General features: G+C 38.4%; 1 protein-coding gene across 2 annotated transcripts in view; it reads right to left on the bottom strand.

Moving 5' to 3' along the window:
* Positions 1–23,063, bottom strand: part of LOC124552502 (general transcription factor 3C polypeptide 3) — a 33,189-nt gene extending 10,126 nt beyond the window's left edge. Inside the window, exon 1 of one of the 2 annotated variants that reach the window (XM_047126785.1) lies at positions 22,951–23,063. The gene's annotated coding sequence lies outside the window, so the exon portion shown is untranslated. Of the gene's footprint in view, positions 1–22,627; positions 22,814–22,950 lie in introns of those variants that run through there. The other variant, XM_047126786.1, reaches the window with a different exon arrangement.
* Positions 23,064–23,725: the final 662 nt, after the last annotated feature.

The following is a 23,725-nucleotide window of genomic DNA, read 5'->3' as shown; positions in this document are numbered from 1 at the left end:
TGTTCGTTTTTGGAGCATCACCTGCGACCAGCTTTGCGAAAGAAGCGGCGACACTTTCTGCGTAGCCCACCCATCATTTTGCAACACAGTGCGCCAGCGCATACAGCGCCAGCTGGGGCTGCTCTGTTCTGTCGATGGGACTGGGAAGTACTGTACCATCCACCACACTCCCCAGACTTCCGTCCTTGTGACTTTGATTCGATTCTTAAGATGAAGGAACCACTTCATGGCATTCACTTCAGAACTGTTCCAGAGATTCGACAGGCAGTAGACCGCCCCATTTGCACTATCAACAGAATAGGCTCTGGTAATGGTATACTACGCCTTCCATATCACTGGCAACGGGTTATATGTAACGCTGGTGACTACTTTGAAGGACAGTAACAGGTGCAAACATGAAACTCTTTTGCATCAGTTGTGAATAAATAGTTGCCACTATTTAAGTTCCAAACCTCAGATAAATTCCATTTTTTGCTCACTTACATAATTTTACTACCAAAAGATGTTTTGTTTCACAACTGACTTGTAACTGAATGTTTTATATTTATTTTGTGTCAATTTCAGCTCTTATAACATTTTACATTTCATTAATAGTTGTTGTTGTTGTGGTCTTCAGTCCTGAGACTGGTTTGACGCAGCTCTCCATGCTACTCTATCCTGTGCAAGCTTCTTCATCTCCCAGTACTTACTGCAACCTACATCCTTCTGAATCTGCTTAGTGTATTCATCTCTTGGTCTCCCTCTACGATTTTTACCCTCCATGCTGCACTCCAATACTAAATTTGTGATCCCTTGATGCCTCAGAACATGTCCTACCAACCAGTCCCTTCTTCTTGTCAAGTTGTGCCACAAACTCCTCCCCAATTCTATTCAGTACCTCCTCAGTAGTTATGTGGTCTAACCATCTAATCTTCAGCATTTTCTGTAGCACCACATTTCGAAAGCTTCTATTCTCTTCTTGTCTAAACTATTTATCGTCCATGTTTCACTTCCATACATGGCTACACTCCATACAAATACTTTCAGAAACAACTTCCTGACACTTAAATCCATACGCGATGTTAACAAATTTCTCTTCTTCAGAAACGCTTTCCTTGCCATTGCCAGTCTACATTTTATATCCTCTCTACTTCGACCAGCATCAGTTATTTTGCTCCCCAAACAACAAAACTCATTTACTACTTTAAGTGTCTCATTTCCTAATCTAATTCCCTCAGCATCACCCAACTTAATTCAACTACATTACATTATCCTCGTTTTGCTTTTGTTGATGTTCATCTTATATCCTCCTTTAAAGACACTCTCCAGTCCGTTCAACTGCTCTTCCAAGTCCTTTGCTGTCTCTGACAGAATTAAAATGTCATCGGCGAACCTCGAAGTTTTTATTTCTTCTCTATGGATTTTAATACCTACTCCGGATTTTTCTTTTGTTTCCTTTACTGCTTGCTCAATATACAGACTGAATAACATTGGCGAGAGGCTATAACCCTGTCTCACTCCCTTCCCAACCACTGCTTCCCTTTCATGTCCCTCGACTCTTATAACTGCCATCTGGTTTCTGTACAAATTGTAAATAGCCTTTTGCTCCCCGTATTTTACCCCTGCCACCTTTAGAATTTGAAAGAGAGTATTCCAGTCAAAATTGTCAAAAGCTTTTTCTAAGTCTACAAATGCTAGAATGTAGGTTTGCCTTTCCTTAATCTTTCTTCTAAGATAAGTCACAGAGTCAGTATTGCCTCACGTGTTCCAACATTTCTACAGAATCCAAACTGATCTTCTCCGAGGTCAGCTACTACCAGTTTTTCCATTCGTCTGTAAAGAATTTGCGTTAGTATTTTGCATCCGTGACTTATTAAACTGACTGTTTTTTAATTTTCACATCAGTCAGCACCTGCTTTCTTTGGGATTGGAATTATTATATTCTTCTTGAAGTCTGAGGGTATTTCGCCTGTGTCATACATCTTGCTCACCAGATGGTAGAGTTTTGTCAGGACTGGCTCGCCCAAGGCCATCAATAGTTCTAATGGAATGTTGTCTACTCCCGGGGCCTTGTTTCGACTCTGGTCTTTCAGTGCTCTGTCAAACTCATCACGCAGTATCATATCTCCCATTTCATCTTCATCTACATCCTCTTCCATTTCCATAATGTTGTCCTCAAGAACATCGTCATTGCATAGACCCTCCATATACTCCTTCCACCTTTCTGCTTTCCCTTCTTTGCTTAGAACTGGGTTACCATCTGAGCTCTTGATATTCATACAAGTGGTTCTCTTTTCTCCAAAGGCCTCTTCAATTTTCCTGTAGGCAGTATCTATCTTACCCCTAGTGAGATAAGCCTCTACATCCTTACATTTGTCCTCTAGCCATCCCTGCTTAGCCATTTTGCACTTCCTGTCAATCTCATTTTTGAAACGTTTGTATTCCTTTTTGCCTGCTTCATTTACTGCATTTTTATACTTTCTCCTTTCATCAATTAAATTCAGTATTTCTTCTGTTGCCCAAGGATTTCTACTAGCCCTCATTTTTTTACCTACTTTATCCTCTGCTGCCTTCACTACTTCATCCCTCAGAGCTACCCATTCTTCTTCTACTGTGTTTCTTTCCCCCATTCATGATAATTGTTCCCTTATGCTCTCCCTGAAACTCTGTACAACAAACTCTGTACAACCTCTGGTTTAGTCAGTTTATCCTGGTCCCATCTCCTTAAATTCCCACCTTTTTGCAGTTTCTTCAGGTTTAATCTACAGTTCATAACCAATAGATTGTGGTCAGAGTCCACATCTGCCCCTGGAAATGTCTTACAATTTAATATCTGGTTCCTAAATCTCTGTCTTACCATTATATAATCTATCTGATATTTCTAGTATCTCCAGGGTTCTTCCATGTATACAACCTTATTGCATGATTCTTGAACCACGTGTTAGCTATGATTAAGTTATGCTCTGTGCAAAATTCTACCAGACGGCTTCCTCTTTCATTTATTATCCCCAATCCCTATTCACCTACTATGTTTCCTTCGCTCCCTTTTCCTACTCTCGAATTCCAGTCACCCATGACTATTAAATTTTCGTCTCCCTTCACTACCTGAATAATTTCTTTTATCTCATCATACATTTCATCAATTTCTTAATCATCTGCAGAGCTAGGTGGCATATAAACTTGTACTACTGTAGTAGGCATGGGCTTCTTGTCTATCTTGGCCACAACAATGCTTCACTATGCTGTTTGTAGTAGCTTACCCGCACTGCAATTTTTTTATTCATTATTGAACCTACTCTTGCATTACCCCTGTATGATATTGTATTTATAACCCTGTATTCACCTGACCAAAAGTCTTGTTCCTCCTGCCACCAAACTTCACTAATTCCCACTGTATCAAACTTTAATGTACCCATTTTCCTTTTTAAATTTTCTAACCTACCTGCCCGATAAAGGGATCTGACATTCCATGCTCCGATCCATCGAATGCCAGTTTTCTTTCTCCTGATAACTTACTTGTAAATAAAAGATATGCATTGTTCCAATAAATTTTGAACACACTTTCAGGAACAATGAAAAACATTATAAAAAATGGTATAGGTAGAAATGTGAAGAATGACGTATGTTCCTTCAGGAAATGTTGGTACTAAATATGGAATGGATTTATATGTACCATATATCAGCAACACAAAAAAGTGGATCTTTGTGCTTCATCAGTTACTTTTGGATATTCACAAACAGTTGTACTTTCAAACATGTAGATTGAAATTAAGTCACACAAAAATACTACAACAATTTGTAACACTTTGTAAAATAACAGTTTTCATCTTATTTTTACATTTTAACAATGAGACATACTTCTATAAAATTAAAAAATTTATGATAGCTCCATGCATATGTAACTGTTGTTATTGTTGCCATGTAGATATGTGAGTTGGCGTCTGAACTGATTGGCAGTGTACCTACGGCTGCGACAATACTTTTTAACTATGTCTTGGACTGTGGTAAATAATTGAAAAACTGCATAAGAAGTGTGTTGGATTATTGTCAAATAAGAATCCAAGACCTGTTAATCCTTGCCCTTAGTTCATTTAAACCATGATTACAATATGTCTCTCTCTTTATTGATGTTTTTCGTTCTATCTGACAAAGTACATCACACTCTCAATTTTTATGAAAATATAAAATTTTTGTAATGTTTTGATGAGGTACCATACATTAGAACAGGAAGTGGGAGAACTGTGGAGATCTGATGTTCCAGACATCTGCATAGAAACTTCCTTTTCACAATAAATGTTATTGGGGGGGGGGGGGGGGGGGGGGGCAAAGGAGACATACTTCAGTAAATCAAGCAGAGCCTTGCAAAACAAACATGCATAAATTGAGGAATGTTCAAGTACTACACATACCAGTGTTTGACATATAGCAATATGGCAGACATAATGTGTGCATGCCCTCTATCTTTATCATCTGAAAGTGGACTCAACATTTTCAAAAAGAAAGTGAAGGTTGTCGTTCGGATGCAGCTCTCCATGCTACTATATCAGTGGCAGCTTCTTCATCTCCAAATAACTACTGCCACCCGCATCCTTCTGAATCTGGTGACTGTATTCATCTCTTGATCCCTCCAAAATTTTTACCCCCACCCCCCATACTTCCCACCAATACTAAATTGGTGATTCCTTCATGTCTCAGAATGTGTCCTCTCAACCAATCCATTCTTTTGGGCAAACTGTGCCACAAATTTCTTGTCTCCCCAATCCTATTCAGTACCTCGTCATTTATTATGTGATCTAACCACTTAATCTTCAGCATTCTTCTGTAGCGTCAAATTTCAAAAGCCTCTCTTCTTGCCTACACTGTTTATTGTCCCTGTTTCACTTCCATACATGACTACACTCCAGACAAAGATATCCCAACACTCAAGTCTCTTCTTCAGAAACACATTTTTTGCCATGGCCAGTCTACATTTTATACTCTTTAATCAAACAATGGAAAAAATACTCTTTCTATTTCAGGCACCACCAATTACTTTGTTGCCAAAATAGCAAGACCTATCTAGTGCTTTAAGTTACTCGTTTCCTAATCTAGTTTCCGCAGCTTTACCTGGTTTAATTCCAACTACATTCCATTATCCTTGTATTGCTTTTGTTAATGTTCATCTTATATCCTCCACTCACGACACTGTACATTCCGTTCTTCCAAGCCTTTTGCTGCCTTGGACAGAATTAAAATGTCATTGGAAAACCTCAATGTTTTAATTTCTTCTCTCTTCTCCAGAACTTTTTTTTTAGTTTCTTTCGCTGCTTGCTCGTTGTACAGACTGAATAACATTACAACCCTCTCTCTCTCCCTTCTCAACCACTGCTTCCCCATGGAGTAGAGCTGGATGCCCTCGGCAAAATCAAAATCACAGTTGTAGTTCCCCTCGCTTTCAGCCATTTGCAGTACCAGCACAGCAAGGCTGTTTTATTTGGTGTTACTACATCAATCATCCAGACTGTTATCTCTGCAACTACTGAAAAGACTGCTAACCCTCTTCAGGAACCGAACATTGTCTGACCTCTCAACAGACAGATACCCCTCCATTGAGGTTGCATGTACTGTACAGCTATCTTTATCACTGAGGCATATTTGTAGGATGTATTTTTAAATTTTAGTACTGTTTCTAATGATACCTTGAGTCATAGTAGCAGCTGGTTCACTATTGCCATTGTAAGAATTGGTAGTACTGCTGCCCCTGCTGCTGCTGCTGGGTTGGAGAGTTTCAATTCTCATAATGTGATTGCTTGTCTCACCTATCATATTGGTGAGGTAGCTAATAACTATTTTGGGAGGGAAAATGATGGTAGATAATTGTAACTGTAAATCACTGATTAGTCCAATTGATACTATTAACTGATGAAGCCACTTTCATTCATGATGGTACCACTAACTCTTGACTTACATCATGGTCCAACAAAAACCCCCATGTCTTTGTGAAGACATTTCCAAGAATGCTAGTCTGAAAATGAATAGTGTGGTATGGTGGAAAATAAGCTGACTGGGTCTGTCGTGTTACTGAATCCCATTGAAGGGCCGTTATCTAATCTTCCTCAAAAACCAACTTCTAGCATTATTTGATGAATTTCCTTTGGCTACAAGGATGGGTATGTTCTTTCAGCATGACGGAGCTCCAGCACATTCTACTGACTTGATCTAAAAATGGTTCAAATGGCTCTGAGCACTATGGGACTTAACATCTATGGTCATCAGTCCCCTTGACTTGATCTAAGGCTGACATTCTCCAGAAAATGAACTAGCAGAAATGGTCACTTGTTTGTCCAGCAAGGTCTCTAGACCCCACTCCTTTAGATTTTTACCTGTGGGAACGGCATAATCCACAAAGGAAAAGTAAACACAAGCGAGGAATTTATCATTCACGTAATGAAGAGTGCTCTCCTCATAAAAAGAGTGCCGAGAGGACCTCACAAGAGCTACTTGTGCTGTTATCAAGAGAATTCAAAGCTGTACTAGACTTGAAGATAGGTTTTACAAAAATCAACTCTGAACTTAATCATCTGCCTTTGCTTAATACCTTCTTTGAGTATTTGTTTGGGTTAGATTCTAACAGCTGTATCTCTGGAAACGTACATTATATGGAACACTTTATTGAAATTAGTCTATACTAACACCTCCTAAAAAAGTTACTATTCCTTCTGGAAGACCCTGTATGTATGCACGTATTGGGCACCAAAAAACTTTTGAGATTTTTCTGCTTTACAACACAGTGTTATTGAATTTACTTTGCAGTTTTAGTATTTATTAAGAAAAATGCATTTAATATGAAACGAATGTTGGCTAAGACAGCGTACCAAAATCAGAAATGGTTGAACCAATCACAAAACAGGGCCAACATATTACAATGACGTACATTAAACATGGATAAAATATAACCAGTGACACACATATGCCTCTAGACTACAGTACAGGCCAATATGTCACAACAGGCAAGATTTCTGCAAGGGGGAGGTTAGAGGGGAGGAGGGTGGTTTGACGTTTATGGAGGATGGTCCTATCACACTTGTGCCACAACTGTGGGTTGTCTACAGACTAAATAAATAATGGTGTGCCTGACGATACCACGTAGTATGAATTAGCTGGGAGTTTATGCAGAATTTAATACTCTTTTCATTGTGATTTAAAATCAGTAAAAGATACTTGAATCTTGAGCCACACAATACACCCTGTAAATTATAGCGGCACAGGTGTTTCTATTTATCGACTAAAGACAAAGAAACTGCAAGAGTGCAATGTTCCAAGTTTAACATTAAATGTCAGTTACCCAACTCTGTAAGTCACATACACGGCATATCAAAAAGAATTATCTGAATTTAAAAAAAGTCACAGCTATTCTGTTGTTTGAGGTGTGTGTGCGAACAACGTACTGTTAAAAAGATCAAACTCACGAATTTTACATGGTCCCCACTAGGTAGCAGCAGTGCACGCCCACCTCAGTTCTAGGAAAAATGGTGTCGGAAAAACAGAGATTTGTGCAGTGTGGGTCAATAATACAATAGACTCTCATTAATCCAGCCCTCAGTACGCTGTCCGCTCAGAAATCCAGCGCACATCAAAAAACACATGCACAATGAATTATCATGTGCAACAATGTTTAGTTAAACGATGCTGTATATACTGTATTTGAAATTGTAGCTTTCTTTAAGGTTTGGAATCAAGTCTTCTAAAAGGAAACACGTTACGCTAGACCTCAAGTGGAAACTCGAAATTTTAGGTAAGTTAAATCAAGGTTCTTCACAGAGAGCCATTTCTGCTGAGTTCAATGTTGGACAGGCAACTATTTATGACATCAAAAAGAAAGAAGATGTTATTCGACAGTACTCAACACAAATGGATAGTGAGTTGGGAAAACAGAAGGTTATGCGAAAGTGTGAGAATGAAGAACTGGATGTAGATGTTTATAGATGGTTCGTACAACAGCGCAGTAAAGGAATTCCAGTCAGTGGCCCAATTGTAAAGGAAACAGCAGCTGCATTTAACAAACAACTTGGCGGTAGTAACTTGTTTGCAGTGAGCGTAGGCTGGCTATCAGAAAAAAACAACATAGCATTCGGCAGCTGACAGTCACCAGGGAAAGTCACTCAGGTAATGATAAGGGATTCTGATGAGTTTGTAAGCAAGATATGGAAAATAATAGAGGAAGAAGATTTCACTGCTGATGACTTGTATAATGCTGATGAAACAAGACTATTTTACAAGATGCTTCCTTCAAAAACATTAGCTGCCAAGAACAAGAAGAAAGCTCATAGTTACAAGTAACAGAAACAGTGTGTAACATTAATGGCGTGTTGTAATGCAAATGGGAGTCATAAACTATCACTTATGATAACTGGAAAATCCCAACATCCATGTTGTTTTCAACACACTGACATAAATACTTCAGAAGTGCAGTACTGGACTCAGAAGAAAGCACGGATGGACAGACAAATATTCTCTTTGCGGTTCAATGAAACGTTTGTACCAGCAGTGAGAAAAGAGCTAAAGAAGAAAAATCTTCCACTGAAAGTTATCCATATAACTGACAATGCTCCTAGCCATCCTTCAGATGTTTCTCTAAAGTCCAATGGTATACAAGCACTCTTTCTCCCACCCAAAGTGACAGCCCCAATTCAGCCCGTGGACCAGGGGATTTTGGAATCAAACATCATTATCAACATTCACTTCTTGTCTCCTTGCTGAACAAAAGTGAAAGCAACTCTATCGAGACTATGCTGAAGGCGTGGAAAGCAATTAACAAATGTGATGATGTTTTCCAAGCAGCCGACGTATGGGAAAAAGGGAGAGCGCTACCATAATGAAGAGCTGGAGAAAATTGTGGCCATCCATTGATGCCGAGTTGGATCCAATAGTCAGGGACAGCGATGAGTCAGTCAATTCATAACTAACACTGACATGTTCCACAACCTTTCAGGAGGAGAAGAAACTGATGGTGAAGATGTTATTAAGTGGCTGAATGAGGAAAACTGTGATACGGATCAAACTTTAACAGATGAAGAAATAATCAAAAGCGTGCAAGAAAGTAATGAAGAAGAGGACACAGGAGGAGAGAGGATGAAGATTTCTCACAATGCTGGTGCTGAAGATGCTGAGGTCTTCCTGGAGTACATTATGCAACAACCAGATACATGCATTACCAATGTAATGCTTGCAAAGCGGTTGCGTAATAAAGCATGCCACCATCACGTATCATCATTGCAACAGTTAAAAATTATGGACATGTGTCACAGTGAGTGATATGACTGTCTAATTATGTACGGTATACACTCAAGGCTGAGTTTTCTTTGAAAATTAATGTACTTTTGGATTTATTAAAGTGTATCATCTATGTTTTAAAATTGTATCCTTTGGTTTAATAAAGTTCGGAACAATATATCCCATATGTTTCAAAAATAAATAAAAAAACAAAATAAAATAAATTCAAGACACTCAATAATCTGGCACTTCTGCTAATTTGGCACCCATATGTGCGAGAAATGGCAAGATTAGCAAGAGTCTAGTCATGACTTTAGGTATGGTGTGGGTCCTCCTATAGCACAGAGCATTAGACATTGGCCTGATCAATTCCAAGAAACAGGTTGTTTGTGTGAAGGCAAATCGCCAGGCCGTCCCCAAGTGGCTGACACAGACATCGAAAGCATATGCCATAGTTTCACAAGGAGTCCACAGAAATCCGTTCGCCGTGCAACTCGACAGCTCAACATGCCCCCAATGTCTGGTGTGTGTTGCATAGACATTTACACATGAAACCATACAAAATTCAGCTACTGCAAACTGTTCGTGAAGGTGAGAAACAACAACGTGTGGAGCTCTGGAATTTTGTTCTTGTCAAGATGGAGGATGACAGTTTTCTTCCACACTTACTGTTTAGTGACCAGGCATTCAATTTAACTAGAAAGGTGAACCATCATAATGTGAGAATATGGGGTATGGAATAACCACATGATGTTGTACAACATGAGTGGAACTGTCCAAAATTTAATGTGGTTTGTGCATTTTCACAGGAAAAGGTGTATGGACCATTTTTCTTTGCCAAGAATACTGTTATGGGAAGCACATACCTCAATATACTTGAGAGCTTTCTTTTCCACAGGTGAAGACTTATTCGAATGACTTCACTTACCAACAGGATGGGACACCACCACACTGGCATCTGGAAGGGCGGGAATTTTTAAATCAAAGGCTTACTGATTGGTGGGTCAGTTACACTTCACCAAATAATTCAGCCTTACAGCATTGGCCTCGAAGGTCACCAGACGTGACTGTATGTGATTACTTTTTGTGGGGATTTATAAAAGACAATGAATCAACTGAGACATCGCATAACAGCAGCTGTGGAAGCTGTAACTCAAGATATGCTCACTGCACTGTAGGAACAATTTGAACACACCATTGACATATGCCATGCATCTCAAGGAGGACGTATTGAGCACATATGAAAAAAAATTTCTTGAGCTTCCGGTTCATCAAAAAGCAAAATTCACTGTATATGTTTATTAGTTTCAGAAATATAGACGTGCCAAATCGAATGATTCTTTTTTAATACACCCTGTGTAATGGGGACTAGATTCCCCACCTTTCCACCCAACAGTTCCAATCCTTCCATCCTATCAACTCCCCCCTATTCTCATCTCCCACCCTCTTTGTGTGCTGCCCTCTGTCAACGCGCCCGCCCATCTTTCCCTGATCCTCTCCTTTTCACCCTGTTTTCATCCCCCCCCCCTCCCCAACCCCATCTCACTGCCCCACAGCTTCCCGATGCTGCGTCGATTGGCAGTTTAGTCCCTGCAAACTCTGCCAGACAGTGCTATTCTCTCTCGCTCTCTCCCCACCCACATACTGCTATCGCTTCCCCTTTCCCAGCTCCTCCGGACTGCTGCTCCAGTTTTATGTGACAGTTGCATTCTCTTCTGAGCTCCCAGAGATGGAAGTCGTGTGTGTGTGTGGGAGGGGGGGGGGGGGGGGGGAGGAGGTGAGCAGGTGCTCACTCGTGTAAATGAATGTGTCTCCTTTTTTTTTTTTTTTTTTTTTTTTTTTTAACAAAGGCTGTGGCCAAAAGCTAATGTGTACTTGTCTTTTAGTAGAGCCTGTCTGCAACTTAACGAGTCATCTTTACAGAAAGTAGCAATCTATCTTTTCCTTAAATTTTTGATATTCCAACCTGCATCCTTCTGAATCTGCTTACTGTATCCATTGTTTCAATTACATTCAGAGGTGGCAGTCCCAAATCCTATAGGAGGAAGTTTCTTTCAGTATATGGTCAGGAAGGAAGGTAAGGCAGTCGCTTAAAATTTCTTATCATCTAACTTAGTGCCAATGTCCTGGGTTAAATTGTCAACCATAATGTAATGTCTCATGAACTGAGGGCAGATAAAATGGTTGATGACCAGTCCATTGGATGGCAAAAATAAACTTGGTAAATCCGTTAGTGATATCCAAGAGAATTGGGTTACGAACCTACACTGGATTTCAGTCACTATTATCATCATCTCAAACATGATAAAGAGTTATGTAGTGCAATGTCTTCCTTCACCACCTTCCCCTCCCCTTCTGAGTTTTTCATATTTAATTTATAACATGTACATAAAATGCACCAATAAATTCATATTTGTATGCTATATAAAACAGCTTTTCTGAATTTACATTTCAGTTTTAGTTACTTATAATGGAAAAATGAAATTAGCACTAAAGCTATGCTGCAAATCAATATGGTACCACAGCCTTTTTTTCTCACACACATTCATTGACTCTGCCAATGCTCAACCAAATTGTCCTCTTACACCCTAATCTAAACGAACTGATACATCACAGATTACCACAAGAAATATGCTGAGAGGTATACTATCACACTTAACGACACAAACACACAACACTGTACACTTACTCACCACTCACCTTCTCAAAAAAGCTAAATTTACTACAATAATGTGTAGACTACATACTACACGTGTTGTTCACAATCTGAAGTACACCCGAAGAAGCAGTTTAATATAGTAATCAGTATATTATTAGAGTGAGGGAAATGCATTACAGCCGATATGCACAGAATATCTGTCTTTGTCTTTGAAATTATGCAGAAAAAAAATGCTCAACTTCCAAACAATGACATTTGGACAATAAATTAAATTCATAACAATGGCAAACAGACCTACTCACCAACAAATAACAATGAGAGCACTTATTTTTGTCAGGAACAAATATCTCAATATAATGCAAGTACCTGAAGCTGCCAAGCTGTACAAGCAGACTACAGAAGGCACCAACACCAGCCCGCAGAAGATAATTTACGCCAGTGGCCAGAAGGCACACAAATTAAGTTACTTTAGTCTTATCCCATGGATCACAAAGAGAGAGATCTCCAGGATTAGTAAATAAGTCAAGGACATTCATTTAAGTGCAATACAATGGAATAACTTCATGTTATTGTATCTGACCTTACAATTTATTGTAAGAGATACACATATTTATACCATTTGTAAATGCTTTTCGCAATGGTACAAGACTACACTCTATTTTAAAGACAGCAGGGTAAAATGCAGAAGGGTAAAATTCAGAAGGATGTAGGTTGCAGTAGGTACTGGGAGATGAAGAAGCTTACACAGGATAGAGTAGCATGGACAGCTGCATCAAACCAGTCTCAGGACTGAAGACCACAACAACAACAATTTTGTCAGGGACAGAGAAAGTCTTGAAAGAAAAGTTGAGCAGAATGGATGGAGTCTTGAAAGGACGTTGTAAGATGAACATAAAAAAAGTAAAGTAAAGGTGGAGGAATCTAGTAGTAGTAAAGGAATTTTGCTATTTGGGAAGCAAAGTAACTGACGATGGTCGAAGTACAGAGGATATAAAATGTAGACTGGCAATGGCAAGGAAAACGTTTCTGAAGAAGAGAAATTTGTTAACATCGAGTATAGATTTAAGTGTCAGGAAGACGTTTCTGAAAGTATTTGTATGGAGTGTAGCCATGTATGGAAGTGAAACATGGACGATAAATAGTTTGGACAAGAAGAGAATAGAAGCTTTTGAAATGTGGTGATACAGAAGAATGCTGAAGATTAGATGGGTAGATCACATAACTAATGAGGAGGTATTGAATAGAATTGGGGAAAAGAGAAGTTTGTGGCACAACTTGACCAGAAGAAGGGATCGGTTGGTAGGACATGTTCTGAGGCATCAAGGGATCACCAATTTAGCATTGGAGTGCAGCGTGGAGGATAAAAGTTGTAGAGGGAGACCAAGAGATGAATACACTAAACAGATTCAGAAGGATGTAGGTTGCAGTAGGTACTGGGAGATGAAGAAGCTTACACAGGATAGAGTAGCATGGAGAGCTGCATCAAACCAGTCTCAGGACTGAAGACCACAACAACAACAATTTTGTCAGGGACAGAGAAAGTCTTGAAAGAAAAGTTGAGCAGAATGGATGGAGTCTTGAAAGGACGTTGTAAGATGAACATAAAAAAGTAAAGTAAAGGTGGAGGAATCTACTCGAATTAAATCAGGCAATGCTGAGGGGATTAGATTACAAATTGAGACACTAAAAGTTGTAGATATGTTTTAGTACTGTATTTAAGCAGCAAAGTAATTGATGATGGCTGAGGTAGGGAAGACATAAAATGCAGGCTGACAATGGCAAGAAAAGTACTTCTGAAAGAGAAATTTGTTAATACTAAATGTAAATGTTACAAAGTCTTTTTTGAAAGTATTTGTCTCAAATGAAATCTTTCACAGAAATGAAATGTGCTGAAAAAAAGTTCAGACATGAAGAAAACACAGGCTTTTGAAATGAGGCTTTACAGAGAATGCTGAAATTTTTATGGGTTAATCAAATAACTAACTGAACTGCTCTCTCTCACTAGTCATTTTACTCATTGCTGAGTGCTGTGACCTCATTTCCTCATTATTCTTACACAGTTGAAACTTCAGACAGATGTCTCCATCCACAGCGATCTTCGGCCTTTCTAAATATGATGTGAAGAGGCAGACTGGTAATCTCCTTCGCTTGCTCCAACTGTCTGTCTGCTGCTTTCCCATGTGGTCTTCTACTCTCAATCTTTCTCTGCACGAGGGTCTTCTCTCAATTATCCCCTTGTACAGGCAAACCAAGGGCTGCATACAGTAAACAGGTTCAAATGGATTTAAGTTACTGTAGTTTTGCAGAGAAGAAGGACCTAGCACAGGCTAACACGGAGAGCTGCATCAAACCATTCTTCAGACTAAAGACCACAATAACATAGTGCCAACAATTATGAAACAAGCTAAAACACCCGTTTTAAGATTAACATTTGTTACCAGCCGGCACACTTAATTTATAAGGGAAGGATACTAAAAAAATCAAGGAACATGCATACAATGTCAGAAGTCAGTAATTCTGACAACAGACTTGAGGCTATACGGAATTTAGTTGAATGAGGGACAGAACAATAAGCCACAGAGCAAGCTAGTCTCAATAGCGAACTGACTAGAAGGACTATAAATCATGAGTCACAAGTAGCAAACATATTAAATCATTTCTTAAACATAGTAGAAAGCATAGGGACAAACAGTTCAACAGAAAAATCACTGCAGCATATTGAAAATGTAGCTCACACAAAACTGAATCATCTGAATGCATCACCAACTTATCCTTCTGGAATTAAGAAAATTATACATTCTCCCAAAAATAAAAGTGCATGTGGTTTTGACGGTGTTTCCTATTGAGTACTAAAGATTTGATACTATATAATAAACCCGGTCTTATCCGAAATGTGTAATGTCTCACTCACTCCAGGCATTTTTTATGAGATAGAAATATGTTGTTGTTAAAAACATCTTTACGAAAGATGTCAATAACTACCAACATATTTCACTTACGATCTCATTTTCCAAAATTTTTGAGAAGGTAATGTATTCTAGAATAATAATCTCACCTTACAAACAACAATATCTTCAGCAAATCACAGTTTGGTTCTCAGAAGGGTTGTGCTACTGAGAATGCCGTTAACATGTTCCCTCACCAGATATTACATCCATTAAATAATAAAATATCACCAGCTGGTAGTTTCTGTGACCTCTATACGGCATTTGACAGTGCGAATTGATGATATAGCCAACCAATGGCTAATGTCATATATAACCAAAAGAATGGAAAAATTAGTAATTTAACCAAAATAGTGCCGAGTCTTAATGCTGATTAGGGAGAAGTCATGTATGGGAGTTTCCCAATCTTAGGTTCACTGTTGTTCCTCATATATGTAAATGATCTGAAGTCTAATACACAACAAGCATAATTAGTTCTTTTTGCAGATGACACTAGTATTGTAATCAATCCAAGAGCACATACAGAAATGGAAAAAATGGTAAACAATGTCTTAAAAGTAACACTGAAGGGTGTCGTCCTCAATTTTAAAAAGATGCAACATACTCATATCTGCACATCTAGAGGTACATCAATGATATGTGAGACATGGTGAGGAAATAATAAATAGTGTGACATCTACAGAATTCTTAGATATCCATATCACTGAATATTTAAATTGGAAAATTTTTGAATACTTTTAACAATTTAGTTCAGCCACATTTGCACTTAGAATCATTGCAAATCCTGGGAGACAAATCATTAAGCAGACATATTTTCATTCAGTAATGTCGTATTGAATAATGGTCTGGGGTAACTCATCTATAAGAAAGAAGTATTCAAAGTGCAAAAATGTGCTGTAAGAATAAAATGTAGTGCTTGCCCATGATCATCCTGTAGACATCTGTTTAAGGAGTTGGGCATTCTGACTTCTGCTTCATAGTATATTTATTCCTTCATGACGTTCAGGATAAATAATCCACTACAGTTTAAAATGAACAGTGATATACATAGTTACGATACAAGAAGGAAAAATTGCATTCATTACTTCACATTAAGGTTGTCTTCAGCATAAAATGGGGTGCAGAATGCTGCAACAACCCAGTGATATAAAATGTCTGACAGACAGCAAAGAAACATTTAGAAAATTTCCCCTTGACAATTCCCATTCCATAGAAGAATTCCTTTCTATTAATGTAAAGTGTAAAAAGTGATGGATGGAAATTACTAACTCACACCTGTGTACCTTTTCTTTATGTAATATAAACAAAAGCCTTAGAGATTTTCAGACTATAAACATACGCAAAATGTTCCTCGGAAGGTGTAACCAACTAACTATTTTTGTGGAGATATATGTTGGTCCTATCCGTGCAAGTTGCAAGTGTACATCAAATTGCAGATAGTGGAGACTACTTTTGTTTCTGGTGTTATATTTACAAACACTACCATTTTCAAATTGTGCCTGATTACTAACAACAAATTCCATATGAGAGTACAAGTAACTTCTTTTTTTAACAAGACAACTACTGTGAGACTACCGGTGGACAAAGCAGAGGTTCATGCCCAATGCCATGTGTCCGACAACACATACATTCCACTCTACTACAGTCTAACTTCAAATGACGAGTAAAACTGTGAGAAACAAAGTTCAAAACACTAAACACCACTGTACCTGATTTCCTGTGCACCAGAATCAAACAAAAATTACAGATTAATGCAAAGTACTGAACTATATAACAAAAACACCACTCAGGGATTAGGCCTGTTCAAAATGGTGGACTGGTGCATACAAGGCAGTACGAGGTGCGATCTATGATTGTCAGACACATCATCAGCATGTCGACAGATCCTAGAGCAGTCACTGTCAGTAGATGAATCCTCATGATGTTGCAGCTTCTTGATTCAAGTAGCTCCTCATCTGCCTAACAAGGGCTGAGACCAACCTGCCTCAAAAAATCCGAGGTGGAACTGAGAGCCAAACCCGGATTCTTCTACACCGAAGGCTACAGAGGCTGTCTACAGAACTGTTGCCTGTAGGCATTTAACGGTGCACACCTTACTGCATGTCTTTGTGTTATAAATACTTTGTGTCTAAATATGGAATTGCAAACAAAATTATTCAAAGTTACATCAGTAAATGAAAGTATGCAAAGTAAGTTAATTTTCTAATTGTTTCAAACACAGTAACTTATGTAGATCAATTGTTGTGAACTGAAGCATTTGATGCTAACTTGGGCCTCACATTTTGTCGGAATTTGATATGTAGAAGCCAACAATTTACTCTTGATGTACAATACTTAGGATGTTACACTCATTTGTGTGAGGATTGTCAATGAGTATGCAGCATTCTGAATTTTATCATCTTTGACAAATGATTACATAGTACCAATACCTAAGAGTGATCTCCCTGTGACAGTTGCTGCATCACTTCACAGCAAACTGTGCAAACAAATTTAAAAACTGCAGAATTCAACATTGAACAGTCTTGTTATCAATGCCACTTTAAAATTGAGAAATAATTAGCCAGGTCAAATACCTTATAAAGTATCGTCGATATTGTTTTCTAAACTTAAAAACCTTAGGAAGGCCTCTGTTGTAAAATAATAAAGAGCCTTACGATTAGCTAAGTTACCAAGTCCTATGAATTACAATTACTTAGTTTAAGAATATTTTGTGGTAAAGATGGTCCAACAGATTTTGAATATTTTTTTTCTTTTTTGAAGCCATGTATGTCATAAAAAGAACATCTCAACTCTTAACTTAATCTATAATTTGAAAGAGCTCATTGTTTTGTACAAGAATATGTAATATTTTTAAAATGTAATTTGTTTCATGGAGACACTTCAGGACTAGACTTTAAACAACAAACGATAATGGCTACAAAAATGCTTATGATAGTTCAAGATTCAACTGATACTTTAAAAGAAAATTTCATATAATGTTTAAAATATGATTTCCTAGGTTGACTGGTATTTCATTTTGTATGCAGCAGAGAAGTTAAAAATCACCTGGAATTTTTAGGAAGATATTCATGAATCAAGGTGCAAAAACTTCTTCATTCTAGGATATTCAAAAACTAGCACTCTATAATGCAAGTATTACACACATGTATGAGCATTTTGTATCAAAGATATTGTGGAGAATAGAAAGTGTTAACACTGTTTCAAGATCTCCAAGGCATTGTTAAACATAATTTTGTTGCTGAACTGCTCACTTTGGCTGTAAGACAAAAATTTCATCATGGACCCAGGTAACAATGAAGAACTTTCGAAGAGTATTACTGGAATTCATAACAATTCTGTTCATCTGTTGACACAAAACTGAAATTCCTGGAAAAGGGAAGTATCGGATTCCACATGTCTGTTTGGACCTTTGGCATAAGTGTGTCGTGTTGTGTTATGTCATTGTGTTTTTGAGTCGGGTCGTGTTTTTTGAAGGTGTGTTGTTGTATTTGGTTGTGTGTTCCTGTAGTGGATGTTCAGTTCTGATAATGTTTGTGTCGTGTAATATTCCGTCATTTAACTTTGTGTAATCATTCTGTGAAGTAGTAGCTGGAAGTGTGTGCTGTGTCGTGAGTGAGTTGTGTTGATTTATTGTTATGGGGGTTTATGCACCAGTGTTCGTGTAAAGTATTATTACTGTTGTGTGTTTTTATGGACTGTTTATCTTCGTTTTTGCCTAAGACAGATATGGCAGAAAAATTTAATAGTTATTCACTTCGAATTGGCTTATTGACAATATGATGACAACATTTTTGCAACAGTTCGTTTTGATTGATGGCAACATGAGGTTTCATGCATGTAATGAAAGTACAAAGCTGACAGAATCTGGATTCTTGGATCAGGGACCTGTGTATGAGGCTGTATCACCATGACAATATTTGACGATTGATCCGATGGGGAACCTTGTACAAGAGATCTAGGTCGGCCATCAGGGAGATTGTTTTACTAACATATTTTTGTTATCATTCATCTTTACATCTTTGAGGAGTTATTTTGTTCTCTGAGTACTGTTGTGTGTGCGTGTGTGTGTGTGTGTGTGTGTGTGTGTGTGTGTGTGTGTGTGTGGTGTGTGGACACACGGGTGCTTCGTCTCACTGAAGCAGCTCTTCACGTAACATCATGAGGCTGAGTGCATCCTTTTCCAGGCCTCCCAGAAAGGAAAAATTCTTAACAATACTGGTAATCAAACCCAAGTTCTCTGCATAGCAGTTGGAAATGCTGATCACTTACTTATGGAGGTGGACTGGAGAAATTTTACAACTTTTCAATTTTGAAGACAAATACAAGCTGAGTAGAATTTATTATTATTATTATTACTATTACTACTGCTACTACTACTATTTTTTTGCAGTGCTGTCAACGGCACAGCAAAGCAGTTAGGTGCTAGAGCAAGGTTGCAATGTACAAATGACAATCCTATCTCACACAATTTGGCCTCCACAAATTTTGTGATAACTTGTGAAATGTCAAATACATTTTTGTTGAAAAATTAAACTGAATGTGATCAACCTGCTCCAGTGCAGTTTGCATCCATTTCCATTGTTGTTGAAATAATGGAAAACCACCAGTTTATTCCTGTTGGTTTACACAGGGTCTGGAAACAACCCGGTCAGTACATTTCTCATGTTTAGGATGGCAATTGGTGGGTTAGAAATGTATGCAAAATCTCAGCTGAGCATCATCATGGAACAATAAATTTTTTGCACCACAGTGGACCATCATATTCTTTCCATTGGTCATTGGGAGAAGATCCAAGCTGAATTTTGAACAGCCTCTTTTAGCAACTCCTCCTGCAGCTGCTACAACCTGATTGGGCCAGCAGTGTTTAGATGCTATTGTCTAATATGTGGACAGTAAGTTTGGTTTTTTGTAATGATCAGTTTCTTACTGTGGGAACCTGTAAGACACCCACCAGAGGCTTCGGATCCTCAGTTAAGATATTCGCCGAATGCTTATGAACCTGAGCAAAGTTTTCCTCCAGTTCTGGACTTGCCTCGGTATCAGGCATACCCACTAGCAATGTGAACACTAAGTTTCAAAACGCTGTAGTGGCCAAAGTCACTGTGAACTGACTCCAATTTTTTGTCTATGCACAGAATGAGTTAATCAAACTCCAGAAACCATTTTGTATGCATTACTCTGTCATTTAAAGGAAACCCTACAAAGGAAATTACACAGTCCTGCAGGAACAAATGGGAAATACGGAAGCGTCCGATCCCACCCGTCTGCTTTGACCCATGACGTCACAAATATGGCGGAAACAAAAACAAACACACACACTTTCCACAAGAAGCCTAATGACACTAACGGGACAAGCGCGGGAAATGGGGTGTTTTGGGTGGGGGACAAACTAAATATAAACAAATTTAGACGCCTTGCGTAGCTACAACGTGTAAGTGAAGACAGCCATGCATGATTACCCACCCACCTCCCCAGGGGTCGTAACCCCTGCAACCCATAGAAGATAAAGATGCTTCAGTAGCTGATTAGTGTTTTTTGTCTTTTAAAAAAAAAAATCTCACGGGATAGAACGAACAGATCAGAAAGATAAATATAATAAACTAAAACAGAAATTCGAGGAAACAGATAATTAAAATAAGTAATAAGTGTTTTTAAATTTAAAAAAAACAAATCTCATGAGATAGAACGAACAGATCAGAAAAGTAAATAAAATAAGATAAAACAGAACTGGAGACAGCCACACTCAAACCAAACTCCGCGCCGTCATGACGTCACACACGACAACATCCTTACGCCACGGGTCAAAGCCAGACGCGTGGGATCGGACGCTTCTGTCGACCCAACAAATGAACACTTTCATATGGTGCTTAAGCCAAAAAAGTGGAACTGTCCATTTTGTGATATAGGACTTCGAAAAGGAGTATAATTTGGTGCAATGGTCTTTGGCATTCTCTTTACCTTACACTACATATCTGAAACTGTTTAGCTGTAAAGCACAGAAACTGGTGGCTTTGCTACTCATACAGTACCTTACATTATTACAAAGCTTTTTGACTAGAAAAAACTTGGCAACAATTTCACAAATATTTGACCTGGTGAATTTTTCCTTAATTTTAAGTGGCCATGGTACTCTGTCAACATAACCTTGAACCCTGCAATTTGTAAGCGGGTTGCTACTCTTAGCAGTGGGTTGATGCAGTACTCAAGAACACCCATAACTACAAAGTAATCCTCTGTCCAAAGCTCTGAATGCCACATTCATTTTGACCGCCCTCATATGAATGTGTGCAAAACCTCAAGAATTGCACATCAAGAGCTAAAAATCTGTAGTTTAAGTTTTGGAAAATATTGGAAACTACATATCAAAATCTGAAATACGAAACTGGGGATGGTAGATTAGTTGCAATTTCTATTTAAAATCCACTTTATGAACGGCTACGAATTTTTAGCAATAAGTTTAATCTATTTTCATGCACTACATTGCCAATAAGTCAACTCACTTTGTGAAGTTATTAAATACATGTGTTTTCAAATATTTGGCTTCTTTCCATACTACTGTTGAGCCCTGTAAGTCTTTTTTTTAATCCTAACACTATATTTACACTTTGCACTACTTCTTAAGAGAAGAGAAACATTTGCAACAGTTAATAACATTTGTGAACATACTTACTCTTAACCTGTTGTTTAAAATTGGAAGATGTTTATGCAGGATGTTTCTAACTAACACCAGATACTGATACAACTGATCTGCAGCATACCCCTAGTCTATTTATGTTGGACATGAGATACTTATAGACTGATCTGCAGCATAGCCCTAATCTCTTTATGTTGGGAGATGTGTATTTGATACTTCACAGAGCCCACAAATGTCGTGACAAAATAAGGGTTATGTAAACACACTTATCTGTAGTGTAATTTTTGTCTATGTTTGTGCAATATTTCATGCCTTTTATCATGTTTAACACACTTTTCATCATGAACACTAAAACTGCATTGTAGATTCTGGAAATCTATGTATATTGGGGCAGACGAGGCTCTGAAGAGTATTTTGGTGAATTAAGGTGAAAGGGGTTTGGGCGGGGAGGGGGGGGGGGGGTCGCACCACATAACTTTTACTTCTATGTTCTGAGAATAATATCCATGTAAGTCCAGTTCCCATAAAATGTCACTCCGGAACTCAATAATGGGTTTATTTGTTATAGTTTCTTCTGAATACATAGAAAAAGGCAAGCACCGTCAAATTACTTTGTAACAAAAACTACAAGTACTATCTGAAGGTCTGCAATGAGGACTATGAAGCCAAATAGCTCCTAGTACGAAACTCTTGCGGAAAGTTTTCTGATACAAGGGCACTGCTGAACTCTTAGGGCAGTGCAGAAATTTAAACACAAGTTCAAGATTACTTTGAGCACTGTATTCTGACGAAACTATCTGGCACGAAGGATCTTCAGTAAAGGAGAACATAAAAATTTTGTTCGTGTTTAACAAAGAATGGGGTGTATTGTTAATATTTAAGTACTAAAATAACACAGAAATATATACAATAGTGAGACTTGATATCCAACAGATTTCACTAACACAAGACGTAAAGACGATTAAGTTAACGTAACCTCAAGTAATATCAAGAAGTTAATTTAGTACTCTTCGGAATGTTTTTGGCTGTTTCATTCTCATTAGAAATTTGAGCAAATGAAAATAAGTTATAGCAATATGTGGGCAACTGTGCAGATGTAAGAATGGGCGGGCAACACACTACAAAAGCCCTATGACAGTTGCATATCAGAGCCATTACCTAGACTGCTGCTCACAACAAATGAATTCATTAAAGCATTTTTCACTCTTGGAGATTCATTGCATTATCATTTGTTGGTTTCAGACACTTTAGTTTGAAGGACTTAATACAAGGCACGCGACTTTTACAAGCTTCTGCACTTTTCAGCATTACATCACGACTGCTGGCACTAAAATCCAACAACAGATTTCAACAAAAACTAAATAACTTGGCGAACACATCAAGAGAACGATCAAACCACATGTTAGCAGCACTATAGTGGGGATATTCACTTGTACGCAATAGTTTAACATGATGCACCCACAACTTAGAAATAAACTTACAGTTTCTGAAACGGGTGAATCGGTTGTTGTCTAGGATATTAACGAAATATTTACGATGAGAATGTAAATACGCACTCAGTGTATCGTCTTCAAACCTTCCCACTTGCAACTCTATAATCGATATATCGATCGATGTGCAGTTTCATTTTCGATACGCTGTATTAAAATTACTACTGGCGGGACTTTCAAAAACACGCCTTCTTTTGTTTATTTATTCGTCGATTTATTTTGTTTATTTATTTGTCCGTTTACATGCAGTCGATGAGTAATTTAAACACAACTTTTACACTGAGGATTCATGGAAATCTTTGTCTTTCGTTTGAGCAGTTCCCGGAGAGCGCCAGAAAACAGGCAGTACTGTGAAGACGCAGGCTGCCCTTGCTTGGTGTTTGCTCTTCTCATTCGTTTTTCGTCGCATTTCTGTTTGGAATTTCGTGAATGGTGGGGCATCATGTTGCCATGTGCGGCCATGCTGCATATTGCTGAGAGGACATAGCGAGTTGCCTCGACAGACTCTCCACAGTTCCTGTCCCTTTACCACACGATGCCCTGCTCGTCACTATTGATGCCACCTCCCTGTACACTAACATTCCTAATGTCCATTGCCTTACTGCTGTCGAACACTACCTTTCCAGACGCCCTGTGGATTCCAAACCAACAACCTCCGACTTAGTCTCCATGACCAAATATATCCTCACCCACAATTACTTCTCCTTTGAAGGCATTACCTACAAACAAATCCGCGGTACGGCTATGGGCACCCGCATGGCACTAT

Source organism: Schistocerca americana, chromosome 10 (assembly GCF_021461395.2).
Source record: "Schistocerca americana isolate TAMUIC-IGC-003095 chromosome 10, iqSchAmer2.1, whole genome shotgun sequence".
Taxonomy (NCBI): Eukaryota; Metazoa; Arthropoda; class Insecta; order Orthoptera; family Acrididae; genus Schistocerca; species Schistocerca americana.
The sequence above is the reverse complement of the archived record's forward strand: the minus strand, read 5'-3'. Positions and strand labels throughout refer to the sequence as shown.